Source organism: Scyliorhinus torazame, chromosome 19, assembly GCF_047496885.1.
Source record: "Scyliorhinus torazame isolate Kashiwa2021f chromosome 19, sScyTor2.1, whole genome shotgun sequence".
Taxonomy (NCBI): Eukaryota; Metazoa; Chordata; class Chondrichthyes; order Carcharhiniformes; family Scyliorhinidae; genus Scyliorhinus; species Scyliorhinus torazame.
The window spans coordinates 20,945,402-20,959,663 of NC_092725.1; the positions used below are offsets into that span (position 1 = coordinate 20,945,402).

At 56.3% G+C, this 14,262-nt stretch overlaps 1 protein-coding gene across 1 annotated transcript in view; it reads right to left on the reverse strand.

Annotated features, from left to right (window-relative positions):
• LOC140396638 (transforming growth factor beta-1-induced transcript 1 protein-like) overlaps nt 1–14,262 on the reverse strand; it is a 174,950-nt gene that overhangs the window by 82,721 nt on the left and 77,967 nt on the right. The gene's annotated exons all lie outside the window — the stretch shown is intronic.

The following is a 14,262-nucleotide window of genomic DNA, read 5'->3' on the forward strand; positions in this document are numbered from 1 at the left end:
CAGGGAGTCAGTGTGTGAGAGAGAGAGAGAGACCAGGGAGTCAGTGTGAGAGAGAGAGAGAGACCAGGGAGTCAGTGTGAGAGAGAGAGAGAGAGACCAGGGAGTCAGTGTGAGAGAGAGAGAGAGAGAGAGACCAGGGAGTCAGTGTGAGAGAGAGAGAGACCAGGGAGTCAGTGTGTGTGAGAGAGAGAGAGGGAGAGACCAGTGAGTCAGTGTGAGAGAGAGAGAGAGAGAGAGAGACCAGGGAGTCAGTGTGTGAGAGAGAGAGAGAGAGAGACCAGGGAGTCAGTGTGTGTGAGAGAGAGAGAGAGAGAGAGACCAGGGAGTCAGTGTGAGAGAGAGAGAGAGAGAGAGAGAGACCAGGGAGTCAGTGTGTGAGAGAGAGAGAGAGAGAGACCAGGGAGTCAGTGTGTGTGAGAGAGAGAGAGAGAGAGACCAGGGAGTCAGTGTGAGAGAGAGAGAGAGAGAGACCAGTTAGTCAGTGTGAGAGAGAGACCAGGGAGTCAGTGTGTGAGAGAGAGAGAGAGAGACCAGGGAGTCAGTGTGAGAGAGAGAGAGAGAGAGCAGGGAGTCAGTGTGAGAGAGAGAGACCAGGGAGTCAGTGTGAGAGAGAGAGAGAGACCAGGGAGTCAGTGTGAGAGAGAGAGAGAGACCAGGGAGTCAGTGTGAGAGAGAGAGAGAGAGAGAGACCAGGGAGTCAGTGTGAGAGAGAGAGAGAGAGAGAGAGACCAGGGAGTCAGTGTGAGAGAGAGAGAGAGAGAGACCAGGGAGTCAGTGTGAGAGAGAGAGAGAGACCAGGGAGTCAGTGAGAGAGAGAGAGAGAGAGACCAGGGAGTCAGTGTGAGAGAGAGAGAGAGAGAGAGACAAGGGAGTCAGTGAGTGAGAGAGAGAGAGAGAGCAGGGAGTCAGTGTGAGAGAGAGAGAGAGACCAGGGAGTCAGTGAGAGAGAGAGAGAGAGAGAGACCAGGGAGTCAGTGTGAGAGAGAGAGAGAGAGAGAGACCAGGGAGTCAGTGTGAGAGAGAGAGAGAGAGAGACCAGGGAGTCAGTGTGAGAGAGAGAGAGAGAGACCAGGGAGTCAGTGAGAGAGAGAGAGAGACCAGGGAGTCAGTGTGTGTGAGAGAGAGAGAGACCAGGGAGTCAGTGTGTGTGTGAGAGAGAGAGAGACCAGGGAGTCAGTGTGAGAGAGAGAGAGAGAGAGAGAGAGAGACCAGGGAGTCAGTGTGAGAGAGAGAGAGAGAGAGAGAGAGAGACCAGGGAGTCAGTGTGTGTGAGAGAGAGAGAGAGAGACCAGGGAGTCAGTGTGAGAGAGAGAGAGAGACCAGGGAGTCAGTGAGAGAGAGAGAGAGAGAGAGACCAGGGAGACAGTGTGAGAGAGAGAGAGAGAGAGAGACCAGGGAGTCAGTGTGAGAGAGAGAGAGAGACCAGGGAGTCAGTGTGAGAGAGAGAGAGAGACCAGGGAGTCAGTGTGAGAGAGAGAGAGACCAGGGAGTCAGTGTGAGAGAGAGAGAGAGACCAGGGAGTCAGTGTGAGAGAGAGAGAGAGAGAGAGAGACCAGGGAGTCAGTGTGAGAGAGAGAGAGAGAGAGAGAGACCAGGGAGTCAGTGTGAGAGAGAGAGAGAGAGAGACCAGGGAGTCAGTGTGAGAGAGAGAGAGAGACCAGGGAGTCAGTGAGAGAGAGAGAGAGAGAGACCAGGGAGTCAGTGTGAGAGAGAGAGAGAGAGAGAGACAAGGGAGTCAGTGAGTGAGAGAGAGAGAGAGAGCAGGGAGTCAGTGTGAGAGAGAGAGAGAGACCAGGGAGTCAGTGAGAGAGAGAGAGAGAGAGACCAGGGAGTCAGTGTGAGAGAGAGAGAGAGAGAGAGACCAGGGAGTCAGTGTGAGAGAGAGAGAGAGAGAGACCAGGGAGTCAGTGTGAGAGAGAGAGAGAGAGACCAGGGAGTCAGTGAGAGAGAGAGAGAGACCAGGGAGTCAGTGTGTGTGAGAGAGAGAGAGACCAGGGAGTCAGTGTGTGTGTGAGAGAGAGAGAGACCAGGGAGTCAGTGTGAGAGAGAGAGAGAGAGAGAGAGAGAGACCAGGGAGTCAGTGTGAGAGAGAGAGAGAGAGAGAGAGAGAGACCAGGGAGTCAGTGTGTGTGAGAGAGAGAGAGAGAGACCAGGGAGTCAGTGTGAGAGAGAGAGAGAGACCAGGGAGTCAGTGAGAGAGAGAGAGAGAGAGAGACCAGGGAGACAGTGTGAGAGAGAGAGAGAGAGAGAGACCAGGGAGTCAGTGTGAGAGAGAGAGAGAGACCAGGGAGTCAGTGTGAGAGAGAGAGAGAGACCAGGGAGTCAGTGTGAGAGAGAGAGAGACCAGGGAGTCAGTGTGAGAGAGAGAGAGAGACCAGGGAGTCAGTGTGAGAGAGAGAGAGAGAGAGAGAGACACGGGAGTCAGTGTGAGAGAGAGAGAGAGAGAGAGAGACCAGGGAGTCAGTGTGTGTGAGAGAGAGAGAGAGAGAGACCAGGGAGTGAGTGTGAGAGAGAGAGAGAGAGAGAGAGACCAGGGAGTCAGTGTGTGAGAGAGAGAGAGAGAGAGCAGGGAGTCAGTGTGAGAGAGAGAGAGAGAGACCAGGGAGTCAGTGTGAGAGAGAGAGAGAGAGACCAGGGAGTCAGTGTGAGAGAGAGAGAGAGAGACCAGGGAGTCAGTGTGAGAGAGAGAGAGAGAGACCAGGGAGTCAGTGTGAGAGAGAGAGAGAGAGACCAGGGAGTCAGTGTGAGAGAGAGACCAGGGAGTCAGTGTGAGCAGAGAGAGAGAGAGAGAGAGAGACCAGGGAGTCAGTGTGAGAGAGAGAGAGAGAGAGAGACCAGGGAGTCAGTGAGAGAGAGAGAGAGAGACCAGGGAGTCAGTGTGAGAGAGAGAGAGAGAGACCAGGGAGTCAGTGTGAGAGAGAGAGAGAGAGACCAGGGAGTCAGTGTGTGAGAGAGAGAGAGGGAGAGAGACCAGGGAGTCAGTGTGAGAGAGAGAGAGAGGGAGAGAGACCAGGGAGACAGTGTGAGAGAGAGAGAGAGAGAGAGACCAGGGAGTCAGTGTGAGAGAGAGAGAGAGACCAGGGAGTCAGTGTGAGAGAGAGAGAGAGACCAGGGAGTCAGTGTGAGAGAAAGAGAGAGAGAGAGAGACCAGGGAGTCAGTGTGAGAGAGAGAGAGAGACCAGGGAGTCAGTGTGAGAGAGAGAGAGAGACCAGGGAGTCAGTGTGAGAGAGAGAGAGAGAGAGAGACACGGGAGTCAGTGTGAGAGAGAGAGAGAGAGAGAGACCAGGGAGTCAGTGTGTGAGAGAGAGAGAGAGAGAGAGAGAGACCAGGGAGTCAGTGTGAGAGAGAGAGAGAGAGACCAGGGAGTCAGTGTGTGAGAGAGAGAGAGAGACCAGGGAGTCAGTGTGAGAGAGAGACCAGGGAGTCAGTGTGAGAGAGAGAGAGAGAGAGAGAGACCAGGGAGTCAGTGTGAGAGAGAGAGAGAGAGAGAGACCAGGGAGTCAGTGAGAGAGAGAGAGAGAGACCAGGGAGTCAGTGTGAGAGAGAGAGAGAGAGACCAGGGAGTCAGTGTGAGAGAGAGAGAGAGACCAGGGAGTCAGTGTGAGAGAGAGAGAGAGACCAGGGAGTCAGTGTGAGAGAGAGAGAGACCAGGGAGTCAGTGTGAGAGAGAGAGAGACCAGGGAGTCAGTGTGAGAGAGAGAGAGAGACCAGGGAGTCAGTGTGAGAGAGAGAGAGAGAGAGAGAGACACGGGAGTCAGTGTGAGAGAGAGAGAGAGAGAGAGAGACCAGGGAGTCAGTGTGTGTGAGAGAGAGAGAGAGAGAGACCAGGGAGTGAGTGTGAGAGAGAGAGAGAGAGAGAGAGACCAGGGAGTCAGTGTGTGAGAGAGAGAGAGAGAGAGCAGGGAGTCAGTGTGAGAGAGAGAGAGAGAGACCAGGGAGTCAGTGTGAGAGAGAGAGAGAGAGACCAGGGAGTCAGTGTGAGAGAGAGAGAGAGAGACCAGGGAGTCAGTGTGAGAGAGAGAGAGAGAGACCAGGGAGTCAGTGTGAGAGAGAGAGAGAGAGACCAGGGAGTCAGTGTGAGAGAGAGACCAGGGAGTCAGTGTGAGAGAGAGAGAGAGAGAGAGAGAGACCAGGGAGTCAGTGTGAGAGAGAGAGAGAGAGAGAGACCAGGGAGTCAGTGAGAGAGAGAGAGAGAGACCAGGGAGTCAGTGTGAGAGAGAGAGAGAGAGACCAGGGAGTCAGTGTGTGAGAGAGAGAGAGGGAGAGAGACCAGGGAGTCAGTGTGAGAGAGAGAGAGAGGGAGAGAGACCAGGGAGACAGTGTGAGAGAGAGAGAGAGAGAGAGACCAGGGAGTCAGTGTGAGAGAGAGAGAGAGACCAGGGAGTCAGTGTGAGAGAGAGAGAGAGACCAGGGAGTCAGTGTGAGAGAAAGAGAGAGAGAGAGAGACCAGGGAGTCAGTGTGAGAGAGAGAGAGAGACCAGGGAGTCAGTGTGAGAGAGAGAGAGAGACCAGGGAGTCAGTGTGAGAGAGAGAGAGAGAGAGAGACACGGGAGTCAGTGTGAGAGAGAGAGAGAGAGAGACCAGGGAGTCAGTGTGTGAGAGAGAGAGAGAGAGAGAGAGAGTGACCAGGGAGTCAGTGTGAGAGAGAGAGAGAGAGACCAGGGAGTCAGTGTGAGAGAGAGAGAGAGAGACCAGGGAGTCAGTGTGAGAGAGAGACCAGGGAGTCAGTGAGAGAGAGAGAGAGAGAGAGAGAGACCAGGGAGTCAGTGTGAGAGAGAGAGAGAGAGAGACCAGGGAGTCAGTGAGAGAGAGAGAGAGAGACCAGGGAGTCAGTGTGAGAGAGAGAGAGAGAGACCAGGGAGTCAGTGTGAGAGAGAGAGAGAGAGACCAGGGAGTCAGTGTGTGAGAGAGAGAGAGGGAGAGAGACCAGGGAGTCAGTGTGAGAGAGAGAGAGAGGGAGAGAGACCAGGGAGACAGTGTGAGAGAGAGAGAGAGATAGAGACACGGGAGTCAGTGTGAGAGAGAGAGAGAGAGAGAGACCAGGGAGTCAGTGTGTGAGAGAGAGAGAGAGAGAGAGAGAGAGACCAGGGAGTGAGTGTGAGAGAGAGAGAGAGAGAGAGACCAGGGAGTCAGTGTGAGAGAGAGAGAGAGAGAGACCAGGGAGTCAGTGTGAGAGAGAGAGAGAGACCAGGGAGTCAGTGTGAGAGAGAGAGAGAGACCATGGAGTCAGTGTGTGAGAGAGAGAGAGAGAGACCAGGGAGTCAGTGTGAGAGAGAGAGAGAGAGAGAGACCAGGGAGTCAGTGTGAGAGAGAGAGAGACCAGGGAGTCAGTGTGAGAGAGAGAGAGAGAGAGACCAGGGAGTCAGTGTGAGAGAGAGAGAGACCAGGGAGTCAGTGTGAGAGAGAGAGAGAGAGAGACCAGGGAGTCAGTGTGAGAGAGAGAGAGAGACCAGGGAGTCAGTGTGAGAGAGAGAGAGAGAGAGAGAGACCAGGGAGTCAGTGTGAGAGAGAGAGAGAGAGAGAGAGAGACCAGGGAGTCAGTGAGAGAGAGAGAGAGAGAGACCAGGGAGTCAGTGTGAGAGAGAGAGAGAGAGAGAGACCAGGGAGTCAGTGTGAGAGAGAGAGAGAGAGAGAGACCAGGGAGTCAGTGAGAGAGAGAGAGAGAGACCAGGGAGTCAGTGAGAGAGAGAGAGAGAGACCAGGGAGTCAGTGTGTGTGAGAGAGAGAGAGAGACCAGGGAGTCAGTGTGTGTGTGAGAGAGAGAGAGAGAGACCAGGGAGTCAGTGTGACAGAGAGAGAGAGAGAGAGAGAGAGACCAGGGAGTCAGTGTGTGTGAGAGAGAGAGAGAGAGACCAGGGAGTCAGTGTGAGAGAGAGAGAGACCAGGGAGTCAGTGAGAGAGAGAGAGAGAGAGAGAGAGACCAGGGAGTCAGTGAGAGAGAGAGAGAGAGACCAGGGAGTCAGTGAGAGAGACAGAGAGAGAGAGACCAGAGAGTCAGTGTGAGAGAGAGAGAGAGAGAGAGACCAGGGAGTCAGTGTGTGAGAGAGAGAGAGAGACCAGGGAGTCAGTGAGAGAGAGAGAGAGAGAGAGACCAGGGAGTCAGTGAGAGAGAGAGAGAGACCAGGGGGTCAGTGTGAGAGAGAGAGAGAGAGAGACCAGGGAGTCAGTGTGAGAGAGAGAGAGAGAGAGACCAGGGAGTGAGTGTGTGTGAGAGAGAGAGAGAGACCAGGGGGTCAGTGTGAGAGAGAGAGAGAGAGAGAGACCAGGGAGTCAGTGTGAGAGAGAGAGAGAGAGAGAGACCAGGGAGTCAGTGTGAGAGAGAGAGAGAGAGCGAGAGAGAGAGAGACCAGGGAGTCAGTGTGAGAGAGAGAGAGACCAGGGAGTCAGTGTGATAGAGAGAGAGAGACCAGGGAGTCAGTGTGAGAGAGAGAGAGAGAGACCAGGGAGTCAGTGTGAGAGAGAGAGACCAGGGAGTCAGTGTGAGAGAGAGAGAGAGAGAGAGACCAGGGAGTCAGTGTGAGAGAGAGAGACAGAGAGAGAGACCAGGGAGTCAGTGTGTGAGAGAGAGAGAGAGACCAGGGAGTCAGTGTGAGAGAGAGAGAGACCAGGGAGTCAGTGTGAGAGAGAGAGAGAGAGAGAGACCAGGGAGTCAGTGTGTGAGAGAGAGAGAGAGACCAGGGAGTCAGTGTGAGAGAGAGAGAGAGAGAGACCAGGGAGTCACTGTGAGAGAGAGAGAGACCAGGGAATCAGTGTGAGAGAGAGAGAGAGAGAGACCAGGGAGTCAGTGTGAGAGAGAGAGAGAGAGAGAGAGACCAGGGGGTCAGTGTGAGAGAGAGAGAGAGAGAGACCAGGGAGTCAGTGTGAGAGAGAGAGAGAGAGAGACCAGGGAGTGAGTGTGTGAGAGAGAGAGAGAGAGAGAGAGACCAGGGGGTCAGTGTGAGAGAGAGAGAGAGAGAGAGAGAGACCAGGGAGTCAGTGTGAGAGAGAGAGAGAGAGAGAGACCAGGGAGTCAGTGTGTGAGAGAGAGAGAGAGACCGGGGAGTCAGTGTGAGAGAGAGAGAGACCAGGGAGTCAGTGTGAGAGAGAGAGAGAGAGAGACCAGGGAGTCAGTGTGAGAGAGAGAGACAGAGAGAGAGACCAGGGAGTCAGTGTGTGAGAGAGAGAGAGAGACCAGGGAGTCAGTGTGAGAGAGAGAGAGACCAGGGAGTCAGTGTGAGAGAGAGAGAGAGAGAGAGACCAGGGAGTCAGTGTGTGAGAGAGAGAGAGAGACCAGGGAGTCAGTGTGAGAGAGAGAGAGACCAGGGAGTCAGTGTGAGAGAGAGAGAGAGAGAGACCAGGGAGTCACTGTGAGAGAGAGAGAGAGACCAGGGAGTCAGTGTGTGAGAGAGAGAGAGAGAGACCAGGGAGTCAGTGTGAGAGAGAGAGAGACCAGGGAGTCAGTGTGAGAGAGAGAGAGAGAGAGAGACCAGGGAGTCACTGTGAGAGAGAGAGAGAGAGAGACCAGGGAGTCAGTGTGAGAGAGAGAGACAGAGAGAGAGACCAGGGAGTCAGTGTGAGAGAGAGAGAGAGAGAGACCAGGGAGTCAGTGTGAGAGAGAGAGACAGAGAGAGAGACCAGGGAGTCAGTGTGAGAGAGAGAGAGAGAGAGACCAGGGAGTCACTGTGAGAGAGATAGAGAGAGAGACCAGGGAGTCAGTGTGTGTGAGAGAGAGAGAGAGAGAGAGAGAGACCAGGGGGTCAGTGTGAGAGAGAGAGAGAGAGAGAGACCAGGGAGTCAGTGTGAGAGAGAGAGAGAGACCAGGGAGTCAGTGTGAGAGAGAGAGAGAGAGACCAGGGAGTCAGTGTGAGAGAGAGAGACCAGGGAGTCAGTGTGAGAGAGAGAGAGAGAGAGACCAGGGAGTCAGTGTGTGTGTGTGAGAGAGAGAGAGAGAGAGACCAGGGAGTCAGTGTGAGAGAGAGAGAGACCAGGGAGTCAGTGTGTGAGAGAGAGAGAGAGACCAGGGAGTCAGTGTGAGAGAGAGAGAGAGAGACCAGGGAGTCAGTGAGAGAGAGAGAGACCAGGGAGTCAGTGAGAGAGAGAGAGAGAGAGAGAGAGACCAGGGAGTCAGTGAGAGAGAGAGAGAGAGAGAGACCAGGGAGTCAGTGAGAGAGAGAGAGAGAGAGACCAGGGAGTCCGTGTGAGAGAGAGAGAGAGAGAGAGACCAGGGAGTCAGTGTGAGAGAGAGAGAGAGAGAGAGAGAGAGACCAGGGAGTCAGTGTCAGAGAGACAGAGAGAGAGACCAGGGAGTCAGTGAGAGAGAGAGAGAGAGAGAGAGAGAGAGACCAGGGAGTCAGTGTGTGAGAGAGAGAGAGAGAGAGACCAGGGAGTCAGTGTGAGAGAGAGAGAGAGAGACCAGGGAGTCAGTGTGAGAGAGAGAGAGAGAGACCAGGGAGTCAGTGTCAGAGAGAGAGAGAGGGAGAGAGACCAGGGAGTCAGTGTGAGCGAGAGAGAGAGAGAGAGAGACCAGGGAGTCAGTGTCAGAGAGACAGAGAGAGAGACCAGGGAGTCAGTGTGAGAGAGAGAGAGAGAGAGAGACCAGGGAGTCAGTGTCAGAGAGACAGAGAGAGAGACCTGGGAGTCCGTGTGAGAGAGAGAGAGAGAGAGAGACCAGGGAGTCAGTGTGTGAGAGAGAGAGAGACCAGGGAGTCAGTGTGAGAGAGAGAGAGAGAGAGAGACCAGGGAGTCAGTGTGAGAGAGAGAGAGAGAGACCAGGGAGTCAGTGTGAGAGAGCGAGAGTCCAGGGAGTCAGTGAGAGAGAGAGAGACCAGGGAGTCAGTGTGAGAGAGAGAGAGAGACCAGGGAGTCAGTGTGAGAGAGCGAGAGACCAGGGAGTCAGTGTGAGAGAGAGAGAGAGACCAGGGTGTCAGTGAGAGAGAGAGAGAGAGAGAGACCAGGGAGTCACTGTGAGAGAGAGAGAGAGAGAGAGAACAGGGAGTCAGTGTGAGAGAGAGACCAGGGAGTCAGTGTGAGAGAGAGAGACCAGGGAGTCAGTGTGAGAGAGAGAGAGAGAGACCAGGGAGTCAGTGTGAGAGAGAGAGAGAGAGTGACCAGGGAGTCAGTGAGAGAGAGAGAGAGAGACCAGGGAGTCAGTGAGAGAGAGAGAGAGAGAGAGACCAGGGAGTCAGTGTGAGAGAGAGAGAGAGAGAGACCAGGGAGTCAGTGAGAGAGAGAGACCAGGGAGTCAGTGTGAGAGAGAGAGAGAGACCAGGGAGTCAGTGTGAGAGAGAGAGAGAGAGAGAGAGACCAGGGAGCCAGTTTGAGAGAGAGAGAGCGAGACCAGGGTGTCAGTGTGAGAGAGAGAGAGAGACCAGGGAGTCAGTGTGTGAGAGAGAGAGAGAGACCAGGGAGTCAGTGAGAGAGAGATAGAGAGAGACCAGGGAGTCAGTGAGAGAGAGAGAGAGAGACCAGGGAGTCAGTGTGTGAGAGAGAGAGAGAGAGACCAGGGAGTCAGTGTGAGAGAGAGAGAGAGAGAGAGACCAGGGAGTCAGTGTGAGAGAGAGAGAGAGACCAGGGAGTCAGTGTGAGAGAGAGAGAGAGAGAGACCAGGGAGTCAGTGAGAGAGAGATAGAGAGAGACCAGGGAGTCAGTGTGAGAGAGAGAGAGAGACCAGGGAGTCAGTGAGAGAGAGAGAGAGAGAGACCAGGGAGTCAGTGTGAGTGAGAGAGAGAGAGAGAGAGACCAGGGAGCCAGTGTGAGGAAGAGAGAGAGAGAGAGAGACCAGGCAGTCAGTGTGAGAGAGAGAGAGAGACCAGGGAGTCAGTGAGAGAGAGAAAGAGAGAGACCAGGCAGTCAGTGTGAGAGAGAGAGAGAGACCAGGGAGTCAGTGTGAGAGAGAGAGAGAGACCAGGGAGTCAGTGTGTGAGAGAGAGAGACCAGGGAGTCAGTGTGAGAGAGAGAGAGAGACCAGGGAGTCAGTGAGAGAGAGAAAGAGAGAGACCAGGGAGTCAGTGTGAGAGAGAGAGAGACCAGGGAGTCAGTGTGAGAGAGAGAGAGAGAGACCAGAGAGTCAGTGTGAGAGAGAGAGAGAGAGACCAGGGAGTCAGTGTGTGTGAGAGAGAGAGAGAGAGACCAGGGAGTCAGTGTGAGAGCGAGAGAGAGCAGGGAGTCAGTGTGAGAGAGAGAGAGAGAGAGACCAGGGAGTCAGTGTGAGAGAGAGAGAGAGAGACCAGAGAGTCAGTGTGAGAGAGAGAGAGAGAGACCAGGGAGTCAGTGTGTGAGAGAGAGAGAGAGAGAGACCAGGGAGTCAGTGTGAGAGAGAGAGAGAGACCAGGGAGTCAGTGAGAGAGAGAAAGAGAGAGACCAGGGAATCAGTGTGAGAGAGAGAGAGACCAGGGAGTCAGTGTGAGAGAGAGAGAGAGAGAGAGAGACCAGGGAGTCAGTGTCAGAGAGAGAGAGAGAGACCAGAGAGTCAGTGTGAGAGAGAGAGAGAGAGACCAGGGAGTCAGTGTGTGAGAGAGAGAGAGAGAGAGACCAGGGAGTCAGTGTGAGAGAGAGAGAGAGACCAGGGAGTCAGTGAGAGAGAGAAAGAGAGAGACCAGGGAGTCAGTGTGAGAGAGAGAGAGACCAGGGAGTCAGTGTGAGAGAGAGAGAGAGAGACCAGAGAGTCAGTGTGAGAGAGAGAGAGAGACCAGGGAGTCAGTGTGAGAGAGAGAGAGAGAGAGACCAGGGAGTCAGTGTGAGAGAGAGAGAGAGAGAGACCAGGGAGTCAGTGTGAGAGAGAGAGAGAGAGAGACCAGGGAGTCAGTGTGTGAGAGAGAGAGAGAGAGAGAGAGACCAGGGAGTCAGTGTGAGAGAGAGAGAGAGGGGGACCAGGGAGTCAGTGTGAGAGAGAGAGAGAGAGAGAGAGACCAGGGAGTCAGTGAGAGAGAGAGAGAGAGAGAGAGACCAGGGAGTCAGTGTGAGAGAGAGAGAGAGAGACCAGGGAGTCAGTGTGAGAGAGAGAGAGAGGGGGACCAGGGAGTCAGTGTGAGAGAGAGAGAGAGAGAGACCAGGGAGTCAGTGTGAGAGAGAGAGAGAGAGACCAGGGAGTCAGTGTGAGAGAGAGAGAGAGAGAGAGACCAGGGAGTCAGTGTGTGAGAGAGAGAGAGAGACCAGGGAGTCAGTGTGAGAGAGAGAGAGAGAGAGAGACCAGGGAGTCAGTGTGAGAGAGAGAGAGAGAGAGAGAGAGACCAGGGAGTCAGTGTGAGAGAGAGAGAGAGAGAGGGGGGGGGGGGGGGCGGGGGGGGAGGGAGAGACAGGGGGAGAGAGAGAGGCAGGGGGAGAAGGAGAGGCAGGGGGAGAAGGAGAGGCAGGGGGAGAAGGAGAGGCAGGGGGAGAAGGAGAGGCAGGGGGAGAAGGAGAGGCAGGGGGAGAAGGAGAGGCAGGGGGAGAGGGAGAGGCAGGGGGAGGGAGAGGCAGGGGGAGAGGGAGGGGGAGAGGCAGGGGGAGAGGGAGAAGCAGGGGGAGGGGAGAGGTAGGGGAGGGAGAGGCAGGGGAGAGGGAGAGGCAGGGGGAGAGGGAGAGGCAGGGGGAGAGGGGGAGGCAGGGGGAGAGGCAGGGGGAGGGAGAGGCAGGGGGACAGGGAGAGGCAGGGGGAGAGGGAGAGGCAGGGGGAGAGGGAGAGGCAGGGGGAGGGAGAGGCATGGGGAGAGGTAGAGGCAGGGAGAGGCAGGGGGAGGCAGGGGGAGGGAGAGGCAGAGGGAGAGGCAGGGGGAGAGGGAGAGGCAGGGGAGAGGGAGAGGCAGGGGGGAGGCAGGGGGAGGCAGTGGGAGAGGGAGGGGCAGGGGTGAGGCGGGGGAGTGGGAGAGGCAGGGGAGAGGGGGAGGCAGGGGGAGAGGGAGAGGCAGGGGGAGGGAGAGGCAGGGGGACAGGGAGAGGCAGGGGGAGAGGGAGAGGCAGGGGCAGAGGGAGAGGCAGGGGGAGAGGGAGAGGCAGGCGGACAGGGAGAGGCAGTGGGAGAGGGAGAGGCAGGGGGAGGGGAGAGGCGGGGGAGAGGGAGAGGCAGGGGAGAGGGAGAGGCAGGGGGAGGGGAAAGGCAGGGGGAGGCAGGGGGAGGGGAGAGGCAGGGGGAGGGGAGCGGCAGGGGGAGGCAGGGGGAGGGAGAGGTAGGGGGACAGGAGAGGAAGAGGCAGAGGGAGAGGCAGGGGGACAGGGAGAGGCAGGGGGAGAGGGAGAGGCAGGGGGACAGGGAAGGCAGGGGGAGGGGAGAGGCAGGGGAGAGGGAGAGGCAGGGGGAGAGGGAGAGGCAGGGGCAGGGTGAGGTAGGGGGAGAGGGAGAGGTAGGGGGAGAGGGAGAGGCAGGGGGAGAGGGAGAGGCAGGGGGAGAGGGAGAGGCAGGGGCATGGTGAGGTAGGGGGAGAGGGAGAGGCAGGGGGAGGGGAGAGGCAGGGGGAGTGAGGGGCATGGTGAGGTAGGGGGAGAGGGAGAGGTAGGGGGAGAGGGAGAGGCAGGGGGAGGGGAGAGGCAGGGGGAGTGAGAGGCCGGGGGAGGGGAGATGCAGGGGGAGAGGGAGAGGCAGGGGGAGAGGCAGGGGGAGAGGGAGAGGCAGGGGGAGAGGCAGGGGGAGAGGGAGAGGCAGGGGGACAGGGAGAGGCAGGGGGACAGGGAGAGGCAGGGGGACAGGGAGAGGCAGAGGGAGAGGGAGAGGCAGGGGGACAGGGAGAGGCAGGGGGAGAGGGAGAGGCAGGGCAGAGGGAGAGGCAGGGGGAGGGAGAGGCAGTGGGAGAGGCAGTGGGAGAGGGAGAGGCAGGGGGAGAGGGAGAGGCAGGGGGAGGGAGAGGCAGGGGGACAGGGAGAGGCAGGGGGAGAGGGAGAGGCAGGGAGAGAGGAAGGGGGATGGGGAGATGGAGCGAGTGCGCTATGGAGTCGCAATGAATGAGTGAGATAGAAGTGGAGGGCACCGTAGCCCAGTGGTTAGCTCAGTTGCTTCACAAATCCAGGGTCCCAGGTTCGATTCCCCGCTGGGTCTGTGCGGAGTCTGCACGTCCTCCCCGTGTCTGCGTGGGTTTCCTCCGGGTGCTCCGGTTTCCTCCCACAGGCCAAAGATGTGCAGGCTAGGTGCATTGGCCGTGATAAATTGCCCTTAGCAGCAAAAAAAAACGTTAGGTGGGGTTACTGGGATACAGGATAGGGTGGTGGCATGGGCTTGAGTGGGGTGCTCTTTCCAAGGGCCGGTGCAGACCCGATGGGCCGAATGGCCTCTTTCTGCACTGTAAATTCTAGGATTCTAAGGGGAGGAGGAGGGGCAGGTGGCAGGATCGGCTGTACTGAAGGAGATGAATAGAAACTGAGGGACAGGGGAAGATGAACAGAATGTGGGAGAGACGTAGAGGGATGTAGAGTGATGGAGAGAAAGCCAAAATGACAGTAGACAAAAACAGGCAAACATGCGGGCAGCGTTGCACCGAGAACAGGGAGCTTTACTCTGTATCTAACCCCGTGCTGTACCTGTCCTGGGAGTGTTTGATGGGGACAGTGTCGAGGGAGCTTCACTCTGTATCTAACCCCGTGCTGTACCTGTCCTGGGGGTGTTTGATGGGGACAGTGTAGAGAGAGCTTTACTCTGTATCTAACCCCGTGCTGTACCTGTCCTGGGAGTGTTTGATGGGGACAGTGTCGAGGGAGCTTCACTCTGTATCTAACCCCGTGCTGTACCTGTCCTGGGGGTGTTTGATGGGGACAGTGTAGAGGGAGCTTTACTCTGTATCTAACCCCGTGCTGTACCTGTCCTGGGAGTGTTTGATGGGGACAGTGTAGAGGGAGCTTTACTCTGTATCTAACCCCGTCCTGTACCTGTCCTGGGAGTGTTTGATGGGGACAGTGTCGAGGGAGCTTCACTCTGTATCTAACCCCTTGCTGTACCTGCCCTGGGAGTGTTTGATGGGGACAGTGTCGAGGGAGCTTTACTCTGTATCTAACCCCGTGCTGTACCTGTCCTGGGAGTGTTTGATGGGGACAGTGTAGAGGGAGCTTTACTCTGTATCTAACCCCGTCCTGTACCTGTCCTGGGAGTGTTTGATGGGGACAGTGTCGAGGGAGCTTCACTCTGTATCTAACCCCTTGCTGTACCTGCCCTGGGAGTGTTTGATGGGGACAGTGTCGAGGGAGCTTTACTCTGTATCTAACCCCGTGCTGTACCTGTCCTGGGAGTGTTTGATGGGGACAGTGTAGAGGGAGCTTTACTCTGTATCTAACCCGTGCTGTACCTGTCCTGGGAGTGTTTGATGGGGACAGTGTCGAGGGAG